The sequence below is a fragment of the Temnothorax americanus genome, unplaced genomic scaffold (genome assembly GCF_048541705.1).
Source record: "Temnothorax americanus isolate GAGA-0224 unplaced genomic scaffold, ASM4854170v1 Scaffold43, whole genome shotgun sequence".
Classification (NCBI taxonomy): domain Eukaryota; kingdom Metazoa; phylum Arthropoda; class Insecta; order Hymenoptera; family Formicidae; genus Temnothorax; species Temnothorax americanus.
The window spans coordinates 1,094,557-1,115,578 of record NW_027509581.1 but is presented as its reverse complement, the minus strand read 5'-3'; the positions used below and the strand labels follow the sequence as shown (position 1 = coordinate 1,115,578).

Below are 21,022 nucleotides of genomic sequence, written 5' to 3'. Positions count from 1 at the left end.
AATAATTTCCGTTGCAACCGCACCTTTGTTTCGTGGCAGTTGCTATATTTATAAATATTTAAAATAAACGATGGATAATCGAGTAGCTGTGACTAATCGATTGGCGCTATTCCAATTCTCGGATAAGATTTGGTTGTTATCTGATGTGAATATGTTTTTCTGATATTTCCTTTTTTGGATGAATTTGGTTAATACAATTTATTAGATTTCACGCATCAGACAAATTTACTTGACCGTTCTTTGAAGACGTATTTTAATGGAATAAGTCCAAGCGCTTTCTTACATTAATATTTGTAGTTGGACGACGAGGCTCTCGGTGCCTCGGCATTTCTTGCTGCGGACGTTTCCGCGGAAAAGCTTTCCTTTTGCGAGAACAACTCGCGTCAAACTTTGCGAGACAACTAGTTCCAAACGTTAACGAGCCGTAATTATTACATCAACGCGTATACGCTATTATGTAGGAAACAGATTGTTACGGCTTGTTTTTACTGAAATTGCAAGTACTTTTTGTGCGTAAAATTAATGACCCGTTTCATCTGCGGAGTTACATTTTAAATGCGACAAAAAGAGAATTGCGTTATATGCTGTCACGCACAAAAAACGCCAATGCAGCAAACCGTGAAATTCGCCGCGACAAACTTGAGAGCGTTGGCTTGAGCGTGCTCGAATTGTTGTAAAACTGTTCGGAAAATTTATGACTTTTACCAGGACCGTGTATATATGCCATGTCTGTTATGTAACTGCTGGCCGTTGTTTGATTCATAGCGGGCATTTTGTCGATAAAGCACCTGAAATTTTAACATATCCATCAGTTGAAACTTTATATATTAGCAAAATTTTTTGCAAGAATATATTGAGATAAACTTGTGAACAGCATAATATTTTTCTATTATCGTTATATTTTGTGTTAAATAAAATTTGATTTCGATGGGAATATAGCGTGTTTGCAGAAACAAATAAAGGCTGTACGTAATTAAACTGTGTGACTCTACTGTCTACTTAACGTAATCTGGTTGATACGCGCAGTTTGAAGCTTTCAGTTGCTGCAGTATACTCTGATACTTCATCCAGATCCGACGAAAAGGGACTTGTTACGTGTGCAGCATACGGTATACGTTATGCACTCTCCTAGAAAAACGTACGTGTAGACTGACACACGTGGTAATTTTTTCCAAGTTTATAAAGCGACGTTACTTTTCCACACGTATCCTCCTCGTCTTGCTTCCGGGGGCCACTTGCAATATTTTTCGCACTGCCGGGTTCCGGATATAATCCAGCAGAAAAATATTGTCAGCCAAGTATGCGCGCGTGTCGGAAGTATTAAATTCCGCACAACTTGGACCTAATCTACTGTTATATTTATTACATTATACTCCAGTGAAATTGCTATTAATAAGCGCAACCGACCACGGTATACTTTAGACTCTTCACTCATTTATAATTTGCGTTTGCGAAAGAATGTACAGAATGTGCATTTTACGTAAAAGCTGGCTGCGCCGGCGACGCGGTTTACCGTCGTTTAAGGGAATAAAGTTCGACTCCTTCTAAAATTTAATATTTTCTACAAGAAAAATGCGTAAAAAAATTATATATACCTATATGTATATATATGTATATACATAACAAGCGTTGGCAGTATATTATATTTTCTGGAAGATGGATTACTTTTTTTTACAAGACGGATTACCTAGGGAATAAAAGCGATAATGTGTGAACCGTGAATAGATTGAATCGGGTGAATAGCATTTGAGCTCTCGCTCGCAGAATCCGTCTCACTTTTTAAATCCGCGTTCTCATCCTTTTTCCCGTCCGTTTCAGGACTTTCCTCGTAGATTTTCTGAAACTTGTTTTCTCACTGTAAACGACATTATATCTCCGGCAATAGAATCTTTCCTGTTTCCATGGAAGTTTAATTTAGACTTGGGGCGAATCTCATTCTAAAATTTTCGCATCGTTAAAATGCTGCGGAACGAAACTTAACAATCTATTACGCTTAATGCTTTGTGTAATCATTAAAACGTAACAAAGCAGTTTTTTCATAACCACGGACTTTATTGCAGAAATTTCCCCCGGGATACGTCGCTATCATAAAAACATAGCGATGTATTTTGCAGTTTCTACCTCCCTGGCAGTTTTCCCTCAATTTTCTTAGATTATACCTATACTTTCTTTTACAACGTACGAGATATCATAAAAAAGTTTGAACGAAACCGTCTGTTATTGCTGTTTATAGACTACGATGATTATATATCCGTAATTGTGTCTTTCTCTACTTCTACGGAAAATACTTTGCCACATTTGGGAATATGATTTTATCTCTTTTCCTAATTCTCTTTTGATTAACACATGAAGAAATACATTTGGGAGCCCACTTAAATACGGGTGTTACCTTCTCATTAACCCAGATCACTAATGTGGATTTATCCGACGGCGCAGTAACGAGAGCCGCGGTAACGAGAAAATGTGATCTTGTTCAATCCAATTTGATCGGCTAACTGAATACAATCAAGTCTGCATGGTTTATTAATTATCATGCTCTTGTTTAACAGTTTTATATTCTAACTAGCATGCCCCGCCGGGCTTCGCCCCGGAGAACATGTGTATTAAGACACGCAAATAGTCTCTCTCTCTCTCTCTCCTTCTCTCTCTCTCTCTTTCCCCCTCTCCCTCTCCCTCTCCCTCTCCCTCTCCTTCTCCCTCTGTCTCTGTCTCTGTCTCTGTCTCTGTCTCTGTCTCTGTCTCTCTCCCTCTCTCTCCCTCTCTCTCTCTCTTTCTCTCTCTTTCTCTCTCTCTCTCTCTCTCTTATATGGGTAACCTTCGTAGGCAAAAACCAAGTCGATATCTCATCGGACTCAGGAGATATTGAGAAAATCGTGAAAACACATTTTACCCCTTTCCACCCTCTTAGGGGTTGAATTTTTAAAATTCCTTTTTTAGTGGGTGCTTACGTCACGAAAGGAATACACTCTCCAAATTTGAAGTTTCTAGGTTCAGGGGTTTGGGCTGGGAGTTGATGAGTCAGTCAGTCAGTCAGGACATCTTTTTTTATGATTAATATTAAAATTCTCTCGCACACGACTCTCAGCGCGCGCTTGGCATGCCCTCTGCTAAATTTTTAAAGGTGATCTATCTTTAATGGAAATTTTCATGCTGTCATAATGCCTTTTTCGCAATTTTTGAATATTTAAATTTAAATTAAATTTACGTTTATGTAATAACGTTCAGTTCATGTATGAGCATGTATGAATTAATTAACAGATAATCTCCCTTTGTGAAGCATAATTTATCAGTGCTTTTTAATTTTCCATATTAAATAATTTTGTAATTATTAGTTTCAATTTTTGTAAAAAGGAAATTAACGCGAACTATATCAGAAAAGAACTTTCAAAAATACTTTGTAAATGAATATAAAATCCAAATTTTATAACAAAAGGAAGAGTTGCTTCAAATTGGATTAATTAATTAATTGCACTTAAAAATATTTCTTTTACAAATGAAGAAATAAATAAAGGAACTTTTATTATTCTGGCGTTTTCATGGATTACGACAGCTGCACTTCTGCCGTTTAATTAACTGTGTTTAACAGAGAAGAAAATCGAGTTAAACGCGGTTGATTAATTGACGTGCGTCTGTCTGAAATAATTAAAAGGAAGGAATAATTTAAGGGCTCCAAATTATTTATAAGAAAGTTGAAAATAGACTTTTGTCTTCTCGTTATTTCATGTTTGGAATATGAACTAGTACAGTATATATCCAGTACGCTCTTGACGCCATGCGAAAAACTGTCGATGCTATATTGCGCGTCATATACCGCTCGCTAATTGCGACCCAGACACGGGGTCGAAGACGTGTGGGTGTCGTGCGGGAATAAGAGCGGAAAATATTGATGAATGCAGAACTAACGCCGAAGGTTTTAGTGCGAAAGAGATCGAAAGAATAATAAGGAGGTGGTATATATAGGAGCGACACGGGGGAAAACTAAATGTGAAACATTGCTTGCGTGCTGAGAGTAAACGAAAATGCTTTTACCGATATATGCACTAAAGCTGACGTATTCTTCGCGGTATACCTCGTTTCGGGAGCAAGCAGGCGAGTTTATTTATTGCACTTTCATGTCAGTTTTGTTTATCTGGCTGTGATTAATTAATTAATAGAATTTTTGCTCAAGTGTTTTAGACAGATAGAATAATTTTCTCGTATTGTATAATTATCTAATAAAGTTAGATTTGTATAGTGTTAAATTGTACTCAATTTGAGTCATTTTTAATTTCTGTAGGTCGTCACTGCTCTTACTCAATATATGTCGTTAATTTGACTAAAACAATATTAATTTAACTAGACCAATGGAGTTAGAATAATACTGTTTTGGGTTAAAATAAATTTTGACACACGTAATTACGATAATTAAAAATAACACAATGTTATTAAAATTCAAGATATTGGTTTAAATTTTATCCTTTAATATTTAACAGTATAATGACAAATGACATCTGGTTTAATATACGTGACCTTAGTTTTTAAATACAGCAAAGTGGTTGCGGTTGTGAGTTAAATTTCTTGCTTAGAAGCGATGACTGTTCCGTGGTCCCATGAGACTATGATTTACGGCTGGAACTTTCGACAACTTTCAAAAAGCATTCCTAAAGCGCAACAATGTGAGTTCGAGAGTGTACTGCATGTGTGTTAAAAGTTTGAAAGTATTTATAATGCGATAACATTGAAGTTCCTCAAGAATTACGATGATACTTGTAAATTGTTCGGTGTAGATTTTCTATTAACATCTTATTTTACAGTTATTTATACAGTTTATCGCGCTGAGAATATACATTATAAGTTTCATATTCAGGCACTCGATATTCGTGTGCTTTGTGTACTTTCTATTCAGTATCTGCAAATATTTTTCTTACCATTATTTTCAAAATATGTTTATGACTGAAAATAATAATAACGGAGAAGTAAAGGAAAAAAGAAACTTTGAATGTTTTTATTTTAAGTAATTTTAGGAATAAATTATAATTTTTATGTTAAAGTAAAATAAATGGAATACGATGTGCGTGAAAAATAAGACACGCTTTTTCTTTACGCAATTTGTTTTCCTATATATTTTTCTTTTCCATATTTACGGTAATTTAGTGGAATTAAATTGATTTTCATTAATTTAAACTTTTTTATTGTAGGGTACTTGTTCTCAGTTAGCAAATTTATATTAATACTGTGGGGATACGCAAAACTTTCTTCTTTTACCAGAGGGGTTTTGTCATCAAAATTCTAACAACAGATCTGGAGGATTATCTTTTTGTCGGGGAAAACTTTTTCCTCTCTGGAAAATGTGGATGTCACGATAAAAAAAATCGTTGATATGGCATGAAATCGTCATGTTGCGACGGCGCATTATTTATCACCAAAGAGCATGGATGAATAATTGTTACGCATGTTTATATGTCGCGAGAATGATCTATCGTAATCCACCTGTTGTACTACAATGGATCATTACTTCGTCCGAACGCACTCAGAAATAATATCAACATTTGTAATTTGTACATATAAGTATCGATTAGTATCGAATGGAATGGACAGGCTATTTTTATATAAATATATGATCATAATTTACGAAATCCTCTATTATGTGTCACTATCAATGGGGTAGAATGATTAAGAATGGAAATTCGAACTTATATCGCACTTAAAAGTTTTTAAATTGATATCCCCTCCTCAAATTTCTATAAAAAATAATTCTTTCTTTAAAAATTATGTAAAAATTCTGGAAAATTATTTTAAAGAATATTAAGAATGTACTTTGCAAAACGTTATTATTTGTAAATTTGTAACGCTTAAAAATAAGAGATAAAAAATATCTTATAATTACGCAGAAAAAATAATGTAATATAATGGAAAGTTGACGTACAACTGACTATATGCGCTATGGTAGTGCATATTAACTAAATTAAATCACGAACAATGCATTTATAATAAAGGATAATTGCACGATAATTTTGTTCCGAAAGGCAAAAACTGTCATTTTTCAAGGAACAAACGTTACGAAATTTGTGCATACTTCCTAAAATTTCAAAGGATAATTTCATCGAGAAGTCAGACACATCCGGTAAATTATGCGATAAAGATCGCGGGGCAGAAGATCAGCGATTCACATCACATTCGAACATCCTCGGAATTCAGGGAGACTTCCCTTTGCTCTTTGTTCCCGCCAGGTTTCCAACCAATCTTCTTACAACGTCGAAGCTTTGTCTCTCGAAAGATATTCCGCGACCTAAAGTAGATGCTGGAAACAATTCGCGATCTCTCTGAGGGTTTTTCTATAACTATTTGCATCGAAAAGATACGGATTGAATTTAACGTTCATAAATTTTAAAAGGGAAAAGATATTTGAAATTAATTAAAGTCTATGGAAGAGAGTTATATTAATCTTGTGATGTGATTAAAACGTGTGATGTAATTAAATCAAAATTGTAAGACAAACGGAACTTTGCCAGTTCATATTTCTTTTATACTTTATACTATAAGTACTTAAAATGGATATCAATATTTACCATTTATATACTCAAAGTACCAATATCAAGTGACGGTTTCATATACATATAAATAGCTGGGAGGAAAGTTTTTTTGACTTTTCGTTCGTAACGAAGCGCAGAACTGTCTGTCGTTGAAGTTTAAGAAACTTTTATCTTGGAAGCGTACCTACACTTATGACAAACGCAAATTGGATTGTCTTAATGAACGCTATATGATATGCATTGAGAGAGAAAATTTGTTAATTTCAAAAAAATATTTAGTCTGATACGAGCAACTAAACATTTTAGTTAGTTTAATTCTTGATTAAAAAATGTTAAAGGTTGACACATGAATGCACTATACCTTTTTTAGTGCAATACCTAACTTAATAATTGTTAAAACAACAAATGTTTAGTTAATAACATGTTAGTTGCTCGTATTGTACTAAATATTTTTTGGGATTAACAAATTTTTTTCTCATTAGTATAATATTGGCGTATTGTGTAATTTAATAATTCTGTTCGTTTGCGGTTTGAGAGATATAGTCTGGTTTCCCGTTTGGTCTTAACTTTTGATATCGTAGTCGTCTAGTTAGCCTGTTACAAATTTGCAAAAATTTTTTGTGCCAAATTTGACGGATGGTCTCCAAATTTAACGCTGATGGCTTTAATTCGCTGTGCAATGTGAGTTATTTATATGTTAACGCAAATTTGGCAAATGATATACGTATTTTTCAATTATACGAGCCGTACACGGAACTATTTATATTGTACAACACACAAAGAATGCTCTTTGTCTCTCTTTTTATCAAATATTGACAATACAATTGTTATATTAGTGATATCAGAGCACGAAATAAACGGTTAACTTTAATTTGGAACGATTGCACGTTTCGATACCATTGCGCTTTTTATATACTAAATTGACGTTTTCAAATAGAGCACTTCGCTTTTTTCGCCTGTGCGAAACCGGAAATAGAATTTTCGATACAATGCGATAGCCAAACGATGTGGAAAGCGATGTTCATGCGGTTTTATTCAGTAAAGATCTCTACATCTTTGCGTAAGATGTTTAGTCGTTACAAACAGTTTATGTCTTTCTTACATAATAGTTTTTATTCTGTTACCATTTTTTTTATTCTATTATTTCTATTAATATTTGAACTATATATTCTTATAATAATTTTCTCATATTTCAACCACGTCTCTTTTATCTTTCCGTTATCACGTAAATTTGTAGATAAAAATACGTTTGATCGCTAAGAGAACAACTAAGTTTCACAATGCGTTACGATTGAATCGAACCACTCATGCGTCTCGTGTTGTTACTATTTTTATTACCTTACTGGCTATACACAACAGTTTCGCTCGTGGCATAGTTCTTCTCCATGCAAAACGGAGAAGCAAAAACTGAAAGCGGAACAGGCGACATTGCATGCGGGACGTTGAAACGAACCGCCGCATAATAGCCGACGAACGGTTTCATTTATCTGTCATCCCCTGCAATCCAGCCGATTCTCGTCGTTTCTCTTTCTCTCTCTCTCTCTCTTGGCCCGAAAGCCATTCTGTTTTTTCTACGTCACACTTGGACATCACGTTTTACGATCTTTGCTCTCTTTCTGCTATATTATCGACGTCGTTGTCCGACTCGGCATATTATTTATTATTCGCTATATTTACTGGTGGGTATTTGGTGGGCTAGTTTACGAAACGATATTGACTGCAGCACAATGAAACGTTATTGCTGCAATAACGTTACTGTCGGTCAATTGATGCGACAATAGTGATGTTGCTTTTTCGCGTTAACATTTTTACAGTGAAAGCTGCATATAAAGCATGAATTTATCATGCAGCATAATTCATGTTTATTATAATGGATATTACCGCATGTTATAAATTTATAGAATTTTACAATAAAATTACGATAAAAAGTATAATAGAGCTGCGTGTGAAGTTTTCCAAACATTCGAAGAACGATTATAATCAGCAAATTATATTTTTGGAATCTTCGTAAAATTCCTTGAACAACAAAAATTCATTATTACCTTGTGTTGCACTGAGAGAACAGCTGCGTTTAAAATAAACATTAAATATTTAATTAATGATTTATTTATTAAAATTAATTATAAAAGGCCATTGTTTGAATGTTTAATGAATGTTTAATTTAATAACGCAATTTCAACATCGTAGTAAACACATTTATGCAGAAATGATTAATTATAAATTAACGGTCGGCATAATTTGAGGGGATGCGCAGGAACGGGGGAGGGGAGATTCAGTTTTATCGTCGGACAAAGTATTTCGAATCTTAATGCAAATCAGGATGAAGCAATGCGACGACGACTGAAGGAAATATCGTGTCTAGAAAAGTGTACTTGAGGGACAAAGAGCTTCCCTTTCCGTGATTTCGATTGACCTCTTGGTACGATAATGTACATACCTTTGTCTGACAGAGCGAATACTCTGGCTTCTCAAATAAGACGCGCGTTTTTCTCTCTTTGGCACTATAACTCGCATAAAGAATCTAACCATCGACTCTTAATAAAGCTCGCAGTAAAGAGTTTTTTTTTTATTAAACTTAGAACAAAGAAAACGTGGTGAGGCGAAGATAAGTTTGTGTAGAGAGATATATGCATTGATATATATATAAACGTATGATATAGTGATTATTTGTAATCGTAAAAAAGTTCTTTAACTTAAATATTTGTTTAAATATTATTAAATGTACATTAGATTAAGAGGAATTTCTGTGTTACTTTATACAATCGCTGCTTTTGAAGTGATGATGCCTTAAGCATATTCTTTTGTGAGGTACGAATTATAATTAATTTTAGTGCCTATCCCTTCTCACGAGAGAGTCGCAGGGGTGCGACTATTCGCTATTAGCGCGTGTTCGGGAGGGAGAATCCTTGTTTCGCTCCCCTACTTTAAATATTGTAATACCTTCGATATTGCTCCGTAAGCGGATATAACCTTCCTTTCTGCCTGACAAATTTCATGTCGTTGCTGAAAACAAGGAAGCGGAACAAGACCCTTCAATGGTCTACTTTTCGGACGTATCGGAGGATAAAGGCTTACCGGAACAAGAGAGATAGAAAAAAAGAAAGAGCGAAGGAAAGAAAGAGAGTGAAGAGAGAGTGAAAAAAGAAACATGACAAAAAGAAGTAAAGGGACCATTATTGGTTCTGAAAAGCGGGCCTTTTAAAACACTGCGGTGAAAAAAAAGCAATGTCGCCGTTTGACAATTTTATTTCTGAAATGTTCAATTTTTCCCGCACAAATTTCTCGCGCGTTTAGTTTCACGCATATTTCACGGACGTTTCTGTGTCTGATATTTTTACTTGATATACATGCAAATTTATAAATCTGATCTGTTCTGCTAATAGATAATTTTATAAACAGATAAATATACATATCAAAATTATTTATTCACATAATACACAGTTAAAAAAAAGAAAAAACATCAGAACGAGACTAATAATTATTTCCTGTAGTTTTTTGAACGCAGAATATGATCCCGTTTACCAAATTGCTCTATCACGTCATAATTTTGAGAAATTAACAGTTAAAGTTGCAAAAAGAGATATTTTCTCGTACTTTGTTATATCATAACTATAAGATATGTGACGTGCTGGAGAAGTTTTATTGCATTCAAAATTAAGTATATTGTTAAGACTTTCAACTCTTGAAAAGAATTTTTTCTGTCAGTTATGGTTAATAAGATATTTGTGGTTAAATATGGGGCTTATTGCAGAAAAGCTGCAAATGTCTTTTGAAGGCTGAAGGTCTTAACAAGATACTTAATTTTGAATGCAATAAAACTTCTCTAGCACGTCAAATATCATAGTTACATAATATAATATAAGTATGAAAATAAGCCCATTTTTTCAACTTTAATTGCAAATTTCTCAAAATTGTGATGTGATGGAGCAGTTTGGAAACTGGATTTGTATTCAGCATTCAAAAAAACTACAAAAGATGACTCTGGTGTTCGGAAAAGTCATTTCTGTTGAACTGTGTTGTCTTTTTTAAACTCTAAATATATCTAACAAATTATCTGTACGAATCTCGCAACGTTTCAAAGTTTAAAACGTTGATAATATCAATTTTATTTCCGAAGTTTGCGAGGTGTAGCGTGTCGTAGGAAGATTTTAGACTGCACTGAAACATTTTCATTCGTGTGAACCGTGTAAAGATTGGGTCAGAGATACGATTCAACTTTCTCAGAGTACTGAATATTGCCGGAGGAATACGTATAATTGCGTAACCTAGATAATTGCATATCATAGTATTCTCTGTGGCTTTTAGTTACTGACTAATTCATGTCAATTTCCGTTAGAAAGCGACGTATGTGCAAAAATATTTACTTTTGACCACAATAAGAAGAGTATATTAAAACAGAAATTTTATACACATCAATTATAAATAGAATTAAAGCTTTTAAGTCTTGAATTAAAGCCTTGCGCATAATAGAGTTCTTAGATACAAGAAATACTATTTTATAAGAATATATCGAGATAATTGAAGTTTAGAGAATAATGGTTTAGCTGAGCGTAATGTGCTCACAGCGCGACACCATCTCCCAGCTGAGAACTAATTGTAAGTTGCGGAAGATTGTTCGAGCGTGTTTTGATGCTTGCTAACCTACGCGAAAGCTCCGCGAGTATCTCGGCGATGGCAAAAGTAGTTGTTAAACTTTTTACCTCTATCGCGGTTTAGATACTTCTGGATGTTGCTCAGCCGGCACATTAAAGGAGGGTTCTTGATACTGTTTGATTGCTTTCGCACTTTAGGTACGCCTCGGCACAATCGCGCCCACCGCGGAAAGTGCGTCGTAATTCTGCGCTCCCGCTTCGTATAAGACTCGCGAAAGGGTTACATTGTAATCCGCGCAAAACAATTTGCCGCCTTACCTATTCCACCGAGAGAATTCCGTTTAAAAGTTTGATCGACGACGTAAAACAGACCGAGGGATCTACCTAAGCGATGGTCCCGTAAAATGCACTATAAAAGGGAAATCTCTTCAGTGAAAACCGCTCCTTATATTGCCAGTTGAATGCAGGCAATATCGTGAATACGAATTTTCGCGCAATATTATTGCGAACAGAAATTAAATTAAATTGAAAAAAATTTGTCTTTGAGAACGAATAACGTTTACCTTAGATACTATATAACAATATCTGCTTTAAAATAACAATTTTTTATTTAAAACCGCACATATTTTTTATTGCCGAATATCGTGGTTAAATATTTGAACACATATAATATTGAACATTTTTAACATTTTTTTTTATTTTGTGCGTCTTTTATTTTTTAATATTTTAATATTTTGGTATTAGCATATTTTAGTATGTATTTATTAATATTAATACATTTTAATATATTTTTTAGTTAACATATGTTTAAGATTCGTATACATGTACGGTGAGATTATGGTACTTGTACACAAAGCATTGCTTTACCTGAAATTGCGCGGCTTCATTATGTACAAGAACCTTAATGAACTATTCGCAGATGAGAGCTCGTTTTGCTAATGAACAGGAATAATGTGCTTTTCCTTAAGACGATCATGAAGAGGATGAATCACGGTATACATAATTGCGTGTATACATAATTATTTTAAGGAATTTTAACTCAGTTTACTCATAAATATCTAATTTTATTCAAAGCGTCATAATCGCATTTTCTGTGGCGTATTATTTTTCGCTGCAATAAACTTGAAGCTATTTATTAAGTCATAATTGACTCTGGACATTTACGTAACCCAGAATTACAGCGAAAATCTAGGGTTAATAAATTAGTATACGTATGTATCCGGCACGTATAACATGAATATGAATTCAATTATTGTAACATCTTTTCACGCAGATTTTTTAAATAGTTTCCCAATAGTTGTATGTACATTTGGAAAAGCATGAATGTAAGTAGGGAATGAAAACGAAACGTTTAATAAAAGTTTTAAATTCACGGAGCCGTAAGCAATGCTGGAGCAAAGAATATCATGTAGTAAAGTAACAAAACTAAGAAGCTCAACATTATGAAAGAAAATTGCTACACGCGAACATACATTACATTTCTCTATATACAAATCCGAGATGTAGTGAATAATTGCAAGTATATAAAATATTCTGCTCTTTTTGTTCAGTTTTATCAAGAATGTTGTGATTTCTATGTTACTAACTTTCTCCCGGAGCACGAAGTTTTCTATTTATCGCATGAAGTTTATTTGTCAATATTTATCAATATAAAATGTTTTTTTTTTAAACAATAACGAAAGTTTGGCAAGGAAATATATGAATTCATCACTTTGTAATTCTGTTTAACCGAAGAATAACATTAACATAAAAATTTCATGAATAAAGTTCTTGGGATGTTGTCTATTTTTTCTGTTAGACGCAATATCGTGATGCATGTCTCGTATTTCGTTTTCTTCAAGTTTCTGCTATTTCGATTTCCGTACGGATAAAATTTCATCTGAAATTGATCGCTAAGGGGTTACGGAGTTAACGAGACACGAAACTTGAATCTTGAATTCTAGAATATCGTACCCGCGAGCTATCGTATCGCTCCTCTTCGACAAATAAAATGGGCAATTCCACCGCGTCTATTTTAGTTGATTCGATGCCTTTTGGATGAATTCGCGAGTAACACGAATTTTGCTTTTCTATATGAAAGTTTCAGCAACGCGGACTGAAAGCAAAAAAATTGCCTTGCAATCAAGTCGCTGCCATTCCGTGTATCAAGAGAAGATTTGTGCTGCAGTCAAAATTCAATTTACTTTTTTCAAACCATTTTTGCGCTTTGTTTCTTGATTTTTATCGTTATACACATCTGTTACTTTTAAGTACTGTCTAAGTTATATACGAACTGCTAGTTAAATGTAAAGATAATTCATGCATAAAATATGAGTCGAGACACCTTGTACATTACTTCTAACACACAGACATAATTTATGTCTGTAGTCAAGTATAATTACTTGCGTTATCGTATAACTTGTATACCTACATGTACTATTTATCAAAATAAGTGATGTTTAGATAAAGCTAGGTATATGCATCCGGGAAACATCTAAATTAGGCCGTTGGGCTAATTCCCTTGCTCGGATGTACTATTCATGTATACTATTTGAATTACAAATTTAGCTAGGGTACACTATTTCATCTCGTCAACGATTAGTTAATTACATTATTAAGTGCGTAAGAAAAGTCAAAATAAAATTAATTCCAATTGAGCGAAGTTTTTGCGCTATTCTTCTTGCTGATTATGCCTTTTTGTTATGACAGCTATTTACGTACGTTAAATTCATTTTTTGGATTATAAATGTCAATATTACTCTAAAATATATCTCTCGAATCGCATCGCAGCCATGTATCAAAGGGGTTGAAACGAAAGAAGAGGCACATTATTTTTTCCACGTTTTTCCATTTTTTTTCTTTGCCTGTTGGTTCTTTAAACCTATTTTATTTTCATTTAACTGGAGCCCTCCTGCAAGCGAGTTTTTTTGTCACCAATACGAATCGCTTGTGCGACGAGTCAACCGTGCGTTGCAAAGTAAATTGAATATCATGCTCATCGACATGCCGGTGTATTTCTATAGGGTCACTACTTAATTCTCATTGCGAGGGTGACTCTCGTGATTAGACTCGATTTTTTAAAGATTTATGTAGACAGGTCTATTTTCTGTCACCTGTCGGTCTTTGATAAATGCTCGCCATTAAACGGTCCCGATATCACGTAGCAGATCATAAAAAATGTGAGAAATGATGCACTCAGCGTTACTTTATTGGAATTAATTTAGTAACAAAGCCATGCGATCCAAGCCTAGGTCTTTTTGGCAGCACCATATTGGTTTCTGTATGCATATATACTATATATATATATATATATATATATATATATATACATATATATAAATATACATATAAATTTTCCAAACCACTGCGCGTTGATTAAATATTCGGACTTAAAACACAGTAATTGTTAAAATTAAAAACCCCTTCCCACCCGGAATTAAATCGACTCGATTTAATTATCTAAAAACTGTAAAGAAATTTATTGCGAAAAATATTGTCTCAGCCATCAGGGTTCGAACCTGGAACCTCCCTCATTCCGTGTAGGGCGTCGTACCATTCGTCGTACAATCGGCGCGCAGTGGTTTGGAAAATTTATATGTATATATATATATATATATATATATATATATATATATATATATATATATATATATATATAGTATATATGCATACAGAAACCAATATGGTGCTGCCAAAAAGACCTAGGCTTGGATCGCATGGCTTTGTTACTAAATTGATTGTTTATCGTTACGATCTTATTTCTCTTCTTATTATTTATTGGAATTAGTTGTTTTAATTGAACGTAATAGCGTCATTATAACGACACTAGGTAATAAGCAATTCCTTTTCGCAAAGAGCATCGGATGCTGTTCGAGAAAGTGTAGATAAAAAAAAAACTTAGACTTTATCTTTGCCTACGATACACTCAGTATATTATTCGCACGTGGTATGTGCTGTGCTTTGCGATATCCGCGTTACGTGACCCAACATTCTCATGCGCATGGCGCATTCTTGGAAAATATTAGCGAAATAAAATTGACGGATGTCGTGCATCCGAGAAGAACATTACGACTTTTGACGTGACAGAGGCAATATTTTATGACTGAAAGAGAATAAAAGAGCAATTTCTCAATCTGGAAATGATCCAGCATCTTTGTATCTCGCTTATAGCTTCATAGCGTGTGACGCGGGATAATGCTGCAAAGAGCGAGCAGTTCCCCGTCGGAACTGTTCGCAGTCGTGAATCAGCAGTGGGCGCGGGTATCGAAAGTCGATACATCATACTATGAAATGTGAACAGAAGCTCGCACAATTGGTAGAATTTTTGGATAATAAGTCAAACACAAAGTCACGTGAAAACGCCGTGTACACAAAATGCGGATATTTCGGATATAAGCTTTTAGAGATGTAAGCTTGAAAAAAAAAATTAATTTTTATATTTTATATCGATTTGCAATACTTTGATATCCATAACGAATAAAATATCAAAAGATATGATCCAAATTTTAAAAATTACAATCTAAAGATAATCACGCTGTTTTAAAAATAAAACTTTGTTTCTCTCTTCTATTTTGTAAAATTATAAAATTATATTTTATATTTTACTTTGTGATTTCATTTTCAAATATTAATATTATCGAATAAATATCTTACAATGCAGCAATGCGTATAATTTAAAATCGAATGAGTATCCCTTATAAATGAATAATATGCATTATACTTACTATAAATATATATTAATATATGTTTATAATAGTTATATCAATTTCTTCTAAATATAAATATAATTTAAAATCGAATGAGTATCTCTTATAAATGAATAATATGCATTATACTTACTATAAATATATATTAATATATGTTTATAATAGTTATCAATTTCTTCTAAATATATAAACGGTAAATTGTATAATACAATTTTATAAACAAACAATAATATTAATTTCCTATAATGAATATGATGTTGACTTTAATTAATTACCTCAGCGTCAATTAATGCTCAGTTATTTAATATCTCGTCGTATCTATATATATATATATATATATATGTATACGCCACGTGTAACTCGCGTAATAACATGTTCGTTGCAGATACCGGGTTACAATTCTAAATGAGAGATGACAGTTCGCGGACCGCAATTAACATACCTAGGAATTTATTGGACGCGAAATTCTTGCGATGCGAGCACTATGAAAATTTTCCGAGTGGTTGTCGCATCGGATCTTCCCCTTGTTCATGCTCGGCTAACCTCGTGTATTCTCCTCGTCGTTCTTGTTGGAGAGACAGGAACATTAACCCTCGTGCATATACTAACTTCCGTGAGACCGAGTCCTTCCTGGAGTCCTTCACCGAACATCACATTCGGCGGTCTGACGTGTCATGCTTTATATACGTCAGCGTAGCGACTTCGTAAATACGTTGCAATACTTTGGTACTTTTCGTGACGTTCTTCGTAGAATCCTCGATAGTTCGACGTCTGCGTTTTTTTCTTAAACTTCAATTGCGAGTAAAAAAAATTGTCTGGCCTTTGGAAATTATTCTTTCTTGGATACTTTCTGCGTGAATTACATAAGCGATGGGCCGGAATTATTCCCAACAATACACATAATATTTAAAATATATATTTGTTAATTACACTTTTATTAAGCATATCGCTTGATTGATTTAAAGATGTACATTAATTTTCTATCGTCCAATACAAATCGGAGTTGGAGATGCTTAGAGAGAGAGAGAGGGAGAGAGAGAGAGAGAGAGAGAGAGAGAGAGAGAGAGAGAGAGAGAGAGAGAGAGAGAGAGAGAGAGAGAGAGAGAGAGAGAGAGAGAGAAGATTGCTTAGAGATCAATTTCTCTCTGTCACCAGCACACACCAGCAGCGTATCCCCGGGAAATTCACCAGTAACTCCCAAATTCGTCGGTCGCGCGCCTATCAGTCGAGTCACGTCCGCGTTTTCTTCGGTTCCTTTCGCACGACTGAACTTTCAGAGTCGAGCCCTTTCTCGGTTTAGGCCGCGATTAATCATGGTTGTGTCCGACGCCTCATTTTCACATGCAAATTTTTTACGTGAAAAAATTTGAGACATTCCGAGACAGTTTATCCGACCGGAGTTTCTTCCATTTCGAGCAGTCTAGCAGAAGAGATCTGCCTTCCAGGTTTTTTTTTTGGTTTGATCATTAGTTTTATAGTGATCGACGCATTTCGCGGCACGGATGTATTTACGTTTATTTGCGTAAATCGAACGCGATTTCTGTCAGTCTTCAAACAATTTCCGAAAACCTCGTGCGTGTGTCGCGGGCACCGAAATTCGCATACAACTCGAGTTCCTCGACGGCTCTCGGCCGACTGACCGAAAACGAGGTTCTACCTCCCGCGCCTCGTTATCCGCGCATGTGCCATCGTAGATATATAAGATGAGATTTTGGTGGTAAGTTTCTCGTAGAAAGATATTAAGGTAAACGGCCCAGTTATAGGCACCTTTATAGCAGCGGCCCTGATTTTCTATTATTTACGAACGCGATATATTGTTAAACCCCAAACAAACTATTTTAACACGTGCATTAAAGCTTTCTGAGTAAGATTCACCTATATTTTTAGTTAAATCATTCAGTTCTAATAAATAAATAATTATTTTTATAATGCTAGTTACTGCCGGCGTTTTTGGCACTATCGAAGTGCTCTGCCGCACTTTATGGCACCAACGGGCCCAATTTTCGGCACTTCGAGACGTCACAGTTACTTAAATTGTCCTGCGTATAATTTTAGCTGTAATAATCAATGTTTAATTACTAATTAGCTCTCTGGAAGGTATTATATTTTGCCAACCTCTATGCAAAAACTACATATAATATAAGATATATGAGATAAAATTAGCTACCTTCGAAGAGTCCAAAGTCTCCATCACTTTTTTCTCTATCTGTACTTACTCTGTTACAACAGAAAATAAAACACAGAAAACAAACTTTATCTGTAACGTAAAAAAAGTGTCAAAATGTGTTGAATAATTAATAAATTTCAAACAAACATAAAAATTCATTAGAATTATTTTTTTCATAAAAAATGTTTTTTATTATAAATTTTCGAGTTACAAGTATCAATAAATCTACCTCAATTTCTAGAATAATAAAGCAAAATTGATGATGCAACATATTACAAACTCTGTGCCAAAAAGTGAAACATAACCTTCATTACGTGACGCACTTCTTGGCATCGGGAATTTAAGGGAAAAACTAACATACAGATAAACTATTACTTATCTAATCGATAATGTGATTCGTGCTGAACATGTTCATATAACCATTATGACGTTTTAATACTTACATAATACTAAAAATCAGCAGTTTGACGTATACGCTACCACTAAGGTGTGTCACCTAGGAATGCCCTTCGGGAGCCACTGAAACGCGCGAGTCGCCCCATTCACTGTCGGTAATTTAAGTATGAAAAATTAAAAAAAAAAGTGTTTATGCAATAATCAACAGTAAAAAACGCTCTTTAATTTGCTTGTAATTTTTTTAACATTTGACGAAAATTTTATTTATTACAAATATAAATATACCGTCGATGCCGGAAACTAGGACAGTGCCTGTAACTGGGCCGTTTACCTTACAGGACTGGCAATCGAATACACAGTTGGTTCATTTGTAAAAAAATGTGCTTGCGTACTTATTTACAATATACACACGTACATATATTTTGGTTTTGGAATAGTATTCAATTAGACTTTGAGATTTAAATAAAAAAAATGGGTTTTTTTAGAGATAATTGTTAAATTAATTAATAATTACAAAGTTTAAAGTTTAATTAGAAACATTACATTTCAGACACTTCCGCGCTTCTTTTTCTGTTCATTTTATTTAAAATAATTAGATTCTTTTTTTGTAGTCAGTAATATTTCCGTGAATGTAATCTAGGACATGTAATATACTCGAGGTAATGCTATATTAATAAAACATTTTAATATCGCGACAGACATGTATAAAGACAAACACAATGTAGAGAGATTGATGGTCTTGAATATTAATTCCGTTAAAAGCTACCCAAAATCTCATCAGTCACCAATAAGTCCATGGGAGACTTTGCTTTCAAATTTCGATGAACTAGAATTCGATGAACATGCCCTTCGGGGATGATAATTAATCACGCCGCGTTTCTGTGAAATGAATTTTGTAAATCCCCGAGGATTCCTCCAGGTATATACCCTCCATTTTTATTGAAAATACAATCTCTGTAACCTTTGGGAGAAAAGATTCGATCGGTAGAATCTATGGTAAATTTAGATATCGCATGCAAACACTGCAGTCCATATACGGTCTATGAGCGCCTGGAAATTTCAGATTCTATTATATTTTATAAATTCAGAATCCTATTATATTTGGGTGGAATTTTGTAACGCATTACGTGCCGGACAAAAATTTGTGTTAGAGAAACGGCTCGGAGGTAACCGCTTAACGAGAGAAATTTGCTTACGCGGAAATTCCCCCTTTAAGAGGTGTAACGTCGCCGAAACGCATGTGTGAGCTGCAGCTCAGCGTGCTAATTAACAAGAAGTTGCACCGGCCGGAAGTAGGTTACGTTAAGCTCGGTTAAGAATGCAGGCGGACACACTCATTAAAGTGAATGCGGAAAGCTCATAAGCATGGGTCTATGTGTGCGAACGGCGCATGCAAATGCATGTGCATTCCGATTACAAAATGGAACGAGGTACCGCGCTTTTCAATTTTGTAAAGAATTTAATTAATTATGCACGTATTGCAACATGTCGCGTCGTATTTTTGCATCGTAAAGCTTTGTCATTTCTAAATTAGGTACATGTAAAATACCTAAATTGATGTGGCATAAATAGATACGCGTGTGGCATATTCTTTAACGCACATGATGCTATAACGATAATAATGCATAATTTAATTGAAGCTATATTCAAGCTATGCGCTTAAACGACGAACGCGATCGAACACATATTATATCGCTTATGAATTATGAATAGAACTATTATATACGAAATTTGTTTGCAGTGCAGTGGGTTTTGTGTATCCGCACACATTTCGCGGTTTTCTCAAACCAATTTCCGCATTTCGCGATTCAGCCCGGGAAATGGAACTCTCCCATATGTGTTTAAATCGATCGTATAGAGAACGAAGTCCGAAAAAAAATTAATCATAAATTGTCAATATAGAGTAAAATATTTTTGTTTTCTTTTGCGTAGAACATAATATGGATGATAACGTACCGTAAAAAATTTGTCGGTAAAGAAATAAACCGGCAAAGAGCGTGCTGTATTTTTCATTTGGACTTCCATTATGCAATTAAAGTGTTGTTGAATGAATCGGATATCAACTGGAACTTGCAACGCATTGAAAATGTACGGATATAGATCGAAAATACAAATGATTTTTAATTAATTTTTAATCGAACTTTCATTTTGATTTCGATCAAACGTTCGTTTTGTTTCGTTTATTTTAATGGCTGCGTTTACGTTCAAATGTCTCCGCTACTTGTGCGTGATAATTAAAGTGATATCGATTTTCTTCACGAGATGTCGAGTTTGTGGTTGCGTTGTCGTGCACGTGTCTTTGCTCAGTTATGTTGTGGATTTAATCTGACAGTATCCACGTGCTACGAAAGCACATCCGCAACCAACTCCGATGTTCTCCCATGTGTAATGTATGCTCTCTCTCGCTCTCTTCCCCTCCCCCTTCTCTCTCGTGTATGTGTGTATGTATGTGTGTATGGACAATGTCATTGCGGTAATGCACATAGAGGCTGCCACATTCCGTAACCGTAAAATCATGGCAAACGATTTTCGAATCTGTATTTCCGTTATATGCAATTTAGGAAAATTTAATACTGTTTTACACTTTACACATTCTTAAGTAGCAAGTAACGCCGGGTGGGTTTAAATATTTCATTCGCGGTGTGCACATTCTCAAAGATTTATACATCG

At 34.5% G+C, this 21,022-nt stretch overlaps 1 protein-coding gene across 8 annotated transcripts in view; it reads right to left on the bottom strand.

Moving 5' to 3' along the window:
• The window catches only part of LOC143903140 (uncharacterized), a 38,671-nt gene extending 21,257 nt beyond the window's left edge, over positions 1-17,414 (bottom strand). For 3 of the 8 annotated variants that reach the window (XM_077416569.1, XM_077416575.1, XM_077416576.1), the window contains exons 1-2: positions 16,952-17,414; positions 16,232-16,639 (exon numbers count right to left, since the gene is read on the bottom strand). The gene's annotated coding sequence lies outside the window, so the exon portion shown is untranslated. Of the gene's footprint in view, positions 1-2,389; positions 2,495-16,231; positions 16,925-16,951 lie in introns of those variants that run through there. The other 5 variants (XM_077416571.1, XM_077416572.1, XM_077416573.1 and 2 more) reach the window with 5 other exon arrangements.
• Between the last annotated feature and the right edge of the window lie 3,608 nt (positions 17,415-21,022).